We start from the raw sequence: 6,452 nt of genomic DNA on the forward strand, positions 1-6,452 counted from the left end.
TTATTCCTCTCGAGCCTCTACTCGCGAGATAGAAGTGTCTGAACTGCTAGCGGGCTCTTGTTTTGAAGAAATTTCGATATTAGCCTGCAAGGCATAGTTCCCGGGCGTAAATTTTCCGTTTGGAAAGCCTTCTAAATTAGGTATCCTCTATCGGGACGACAAGATGCACGTGGCTGACAAAGCTAGGAAAGCGGAGATCCAAAAGACGAGAAGTAGTTTGGGCTTACGGCACTCCTGGATTATGGTGCTGCTGTTGGGTTGGTAACTACGTGATTGCAGATGGACTTTAGACTTTCTTTTGTTTTGTTAGCATGGTCAAAGCATCTAATCTATATTTTTTTCTTATTGTTCGGACATCTACCTTTAATTTAGTAAAAAAGTTATATTGATTAGTGCTTTAGTTTTGTTGTAATACCAATTTAAAAATGAAAGAACAAGACGTGCACTTCAGGCATACTTTATTGTATTACTCCTGAAAAGGCAAGAACGCATCACAAGCACAAAAAAAGTTATGTGCCGCACATGGAAATGGAGCCTTGAAAGAAAAGCAGTGTCAAAATTGGTTTGTAAGATTTCGATCTGGTGATTTTTCACTGAAAAATGCAGAGATTCACCTAAAAAAGATTATGCTCTCAGTTTGATGGGAATATAAAGGAATTTGTACTTTGAACTTATGCCACAAAACCAAACGATCAATTCAAACGTGTATGTTCAACGACTCGCCAATCTGAGAGATGCAATTCAAGAAAATGGCCAGAACGGAGATATTATTTTTCATAAACATGGCGTAAATGGCCGTTCCACGTGATTGCATGGATCCACCGGGATGAACGCGTGACACCGCTGATTCCGCCGGTCCTACTTAGTCGCCTCCTTTCTTCCACCTGCCATGATCTTCCACATGCATAGCCACGAAAATAACCTTACAAATGCTTCTACTTAGCGATATCGCTCGCGAAACTGCGAAAATTTCGAACCTCGGCTAATCGAAAATATTTGCTTCAACGCCAGAGAATTTGGCGCAAGAGCTTGTTTTCAATGTGTTGGAAATTTATGGAGCCTCGCCTGATTCTTCGGAGATACACGAAATTTTTAAACAGAGTGGAATGTCGATTGTGCGAATTGATTTACAGTGAAATATTTTTGTTTCGCTAAGCTTCGAAAATAAGCATACAATATTTTCTAAGTTCGGGATTTTTAGGTAATTTGATTTAACGTACGTGACTTGGCCTATATTCGGATAATTGGACAGTTGCATATTAAAAATTCGCATAATCGACGAATATGTGCGTGAGAATCTTTTTAAATTTTGTCTCTGCGGTGATTTTGAAAGTTACTACACCGTGGGCCAAAGATTTAGAAAATTGAGAATTATTTAATAAATGGTAGAGAGAAATAAATTCAAAAAGTCTTTCTCGCGTGATTTGAGAGTATCTTTTTATACTTGTCGATTCCTGTTAGCACATTTTTATTTCTTAGTATTATCATCTAGGAATGTCAGAAAATTTAATCTTTTCCGCAATTGGTTTTATGTTTATTTATGCATTAGATAACCGATTAACAGGTTATCCAAGATATAAATTTTTGATTTACTGAAAATAAGATGATGAAATCCTTAGGACGGAATTTGTACTATTTCAAAATATAGTACAAATGCACCCTTTACTAGAAGCAACATCAATTTAAACTCTATTAAACTCTATCAATCTATAATATCTTTGAAAACGTTACCTTTACTCAGAAATATATCACGAATCTACGTACACAATCATCCCCAAATCGGAAAATTAATTAACACAGGGATCAATTCCATTTCTAATTCCAAAATTTGTATCTAGATCAAAATCATACACCTCACCGTACAATCTTATGGAAAAACGTTATTAATTTCGAAAAACGAGAGTCGTTATAGGGTGGGATGAAAAGTTAAATTCGAGGAAAGGCGGGAGAAGAGGAGAGGTAGAAGCGAGACTTCCGCTTTGCCTGAATTCGTTTACTTTCTATTGCTAGGCTTTTATCGAGTAATGAGATCATTAAGCCGGTCTCGCGGCCGCTGTTGGCCGTGTAACGTCTTGCATCGCCACCTTTTCGGCCAACACCCTCTCGCACCTCCGTCGGTTCTCCTCGCCCCATTTGCTTCGCGCCTGTTCGCGCGATAGTAATTTGACTTAACCCCTTCCCGTACTTTAACGAGTCTGACTCGAGATGAAGATTTTAGCTAAAACATGATTATCACGAGCATTTTTTGCTAGTTATAAACCATACTATTCTGACCATGCGATCTCGAGAAATTTGAGGTATCGATGTTTTTTTAAATGACACCCTACAGTTTCTTTTCCATATCCTTACATGGTATCAAAGAACAATCTCAACAGGATCTATAAATCATACTGTTCTAATCATTCAATCTCAGGAAATTTTAGATATCGATGTTTATATAGACGACACCCCATAGTAAAGCGATTAGAGTTTACTTCCTTAAGAGCAGTATCCTGTAAATTGAACTATATCACAGGTGTCACAGATATTTACATTTCGGCACGTATTGCGGCTATTCTCGCGCATAAGTCTGGTCTGGTTGACGCTTACTACTTGGGCCCAAGTTTCGTCGAGTTAAATGGCACGGGAAGGAGTTAATTAAATTCCGTATTTTCTGCCTTTGCTGGTGCGATCCCTCTGGCCGGAGCCCCAACCTTCTATCGCTCCGCCTCGATCCTCATTGATTTTTCTCGCTACTTTTTTCTCGCCGCTCATCGCTAACTGCTTGAAATGATTTTTCCGCGATTTCGAGCTCATAAAAGCCCCGCTGAAAACCGTTGACAATACGCCTCGAAATGTTCGACCACTTTCAGCAGTTCTGCACCGGATTTCAACTTGTGCGATATTTCAAAGAATGTCCCGTGTTTTCCGGGGAAATTTCATTTTACTCTAAATTTCGAAATTCCTGCGCGTCGGTTATATAGAATCTCGAGTGACTTTTGGTAGATCTGGTATTTTATTTAGGAAAAAGGAATATTTTTGCTTTTGATTTTTGAAACGTTCTTCCGGGGAAATTTCATTGTTGGTACCATTACTTCGAATTTCCCGCGCTTCGTACCATATAGACTCGTGGGTGTCTTCTGATATGTGGAATAGCGAGAAATAAGCGACTAATGCGAAGGAATAAGAGAAGTAAGTTACGCGAGGCGTAAGAAAAGGTAGGAAAGCCGAAGAATGATAAGAGTTGGGAAGGATCGGATAATTCCCGTTGAACGTGTAGCATTTATGTACGGCGGGATGTGAACGAAGTCACTTATCTCTCGTCGTGTCTCTATAGTGGATTTGGTGGAATAATGATTGCAGGGACTCGTTAAGCGGTGTAAGAATTAAGGGGCAGGAAAGGATGGCTCGCCGGCAACTAGGGGGCTTCTTATTACCATTTCATCTGCAATTAACATTTATGGACGGCAACTGTCGGCTGGAAAAACTAATTAAATATTCCATAGTGTACCGGGATCCGATGCTCGCGACCTTCCAGAATAAGGAGCACAGAAATGAAATAAGAGGTAAAAATGGCGAAAAGAATATTCTTGCGAAGATCTTGACGATCTTGACGATTTAATAATCGGTCTTATGGTTAGCTAAGGGTGATTATTAATTTATCGAGTGATTATTTATCTTTGTGAGATTGTTACTCATTTCGTCCAATTTATTTTATTTCTGTCGTCTGAGAATCGAAGAAAGAATTGTGTTAAGTAAGACACGCCTTATAGATTTTATTGCGGTGATCTTTATGTCGCGATTGAGGTATAAAATTGATCGGTGAATTTTGAACACGATTCCTCTTCATGGTTATTCTATATTCCAAATAGTATATCGAATGTTAATACCCGTAACGAAATCTCGATTCGTAACTAACTCCATTGCGAGATATATATATCGATCTGCTAATTGTGCCGGTAGTTATGAAAGTGATTTAAGCCAATCGTGTTTCGTTTCATAATGCTCCAGGTTTCGCGCTTTAAATGTGTTACAAAATGAACAATTATTCATGGCAGAGCTAGATACTCGGTTTAATCGCACAATTTTTCGCTATCTTGTTAAAACTAGTTTCACTTTGATACAATATTAATGAACGCAACATGAAATGAACGATAACATCTCCTTCTGTATATTTTAACTCCGACTCGTAAAAATAGACATAGTAATTCCTCAAAACACTAATTATCTCTTTTCAACGACGCTTAAAATTCCCATTGACACGTTATAATGAATCGTAAAAGTTATAGTCGAACTATCAATCGAATATTTTTTAACTGGAATTATCGAATCACACGAATCCGCGTTAATTTACATGTCGATTAAAATTGCTTAGTAGCCATACGAGAAGAAGAATCCAACGATTACAAAATTCTGCTGGTTTAATTCTCGTGGAGCCGTTGCAAAGTCTTAGTACTTTGATCTACGGTCAATTATGTAGCCAATATCGTTGGCTCGATGTGTTTTCACCATGAACCGTGTTTCAGCGATTTTTAATCGTTATGATTTTAAATAAATATCGCAACGAGTCGTGTTTCATTTTAAACAGTCGCGTCCGTTCTATTACCGTGTTTTTGTAAACTGTTGCCTTCCGCTTTATATATATTCGCGTATAAATATATAACACTATCAATGATAATTGAAATCAATCTTAATATCTGCTAGAGGTGAACTGGCCAGTGTTCTCGCGAGCGCGTAATTATTTTTCATCCGATTTTTTATTCCCACCTTTCTTTCTTCCTCTCTCTCTCTCTCTCTCTCTCTCCCTCTCTCTTTTCCTGTTCACTTTTGACACGTTGCACTACGTATTAAAATGAATATTTCACGGATACCCATTTGGCATACGATGCTAGATCGCGAATTAATTACCGCCGATTCTAAAAGTAACACCGATGTATTACATTTCCACGAGTTTCTCTACGTAAATGGAAAGGAGAAATTAGATTTACGATTCGATTGAACTATGCAGCAGCCACGCGTAACACTGCTGGTAATTTATTGAAGAAAAACATGTAGACACGAGGATGGTAAAGAAATAATTTTCATTCATCGTTTAATTATCAGATTATTTAGATATTTGAGTTAATTGATCGGTAATAGGGATCGGCTAATAATAATAAGGTTGCTTACGTGAATTTCATCTAGGGAAATCAAAATTGCAAACTTTAGACCTCTTCGACTCTAAAGTGTACTATAGACCCAGAAATTAGCGTACCTTTCCCTCTTCAAAAGTGAAATCGTGAAAGATGATACGCAGCGGAGCATCCTATATCGACTCGATAGTTCCACGGTTGATTAACTAATTTAATTAGCATCGATATGTTATTATTTCATAATGTAATTATCAAATTATTAAACTCTTTAAATTAATGAACCAACGGGAACGAAAGTGTCGAGATAATGAATATTTCAGATGATATGACAGTCACTTTTCCGATGCCAAGTAAATTTCATTTATGAAAATGAAGACTGACATTCTTCCCAAGCCACCATTCTTCCACGATTTCAATTTTCCTATCTTTTCTTCGATTATAAAATTTTCTGACATACCGAGTCAAAAAATCTGTGTGCTTTTATTTTTTCAAGGTTGAAATCGTTGGAACACTATGATATAATTTTTCAACTCGTTTTAGTCTTCCCATAAGTACAAAATTCTAAAAATTTGTATTGTTAATTATTTCGTGTTTAGTTCCAACCTTAACTCTTCCCATTAGTATTAAACTCTAAAAGAATATAAATTGTTAATTATTTCGTGTTTGTTCCAATCTTGCCTATTTCCATTAGTCAAGTAGTTAGGGTTAAAATTCTAAAAATCTGTAGTGTTAATTATTTCATGTTTTGTTGCAATACTTGATTAAAATTACACGTTTTTGTTCGATTGCTATTGGGATATCATACACTGGTTGCTGTTCTACTAAATTTTTACGATTCGACCGACAACATTAGGATTCATTAATATGAGATTATAGATCTGCATTAATTCTAAATATTGATATGAATCGCTGCTTACATATCAAAGCGTTTGGATAATGAAGTATTCCGGTGTTCTCGATATAAGGGCATTCGGATAATGGAGGTTCGAATGTGGCAGTCTTTACAGTACTTCGGTACGTTGAAATGAGTAGAACCGACTGATCGTCATTTAACTATCCAGCTTAGTTTACTGATTCTGTTTCTGATATTGAAATACTTTTGTTCATCGTGTTTCGATTTTAATTGCATATTACCGTGCTATTTGAATTTGTAACTTATTAATTTAATTTTTTGAATTACCGTCTTAATATTATTTGTTCGTATAGAATCATTGCCGTTACTTTTGACGAATTTTACATAATTTTATTTATACATACTGGTACGATAGCCAAATGATATTAAGCACTCATTTTCTGTTTTTTCAAATCGCCGGATCGTGTAATATTTAGGAGATAAATTGG

Source organism: Lasioglossum baleicum, unplaced genomic scaffold (genome assembly GCF_051020765.1).
Source record: "Lasioglossum baleicum unplaced genomic scaffold, iyLasBale1 scaffold0944, whole genome shotgun sequence".
NCBI classification, from domain to species: Eukaryota; Metazoa; Arthropoda; class Insecta; order Hymenoptera; family Halictidae; genus Lasioglossum; species Lasioglossum baleicum.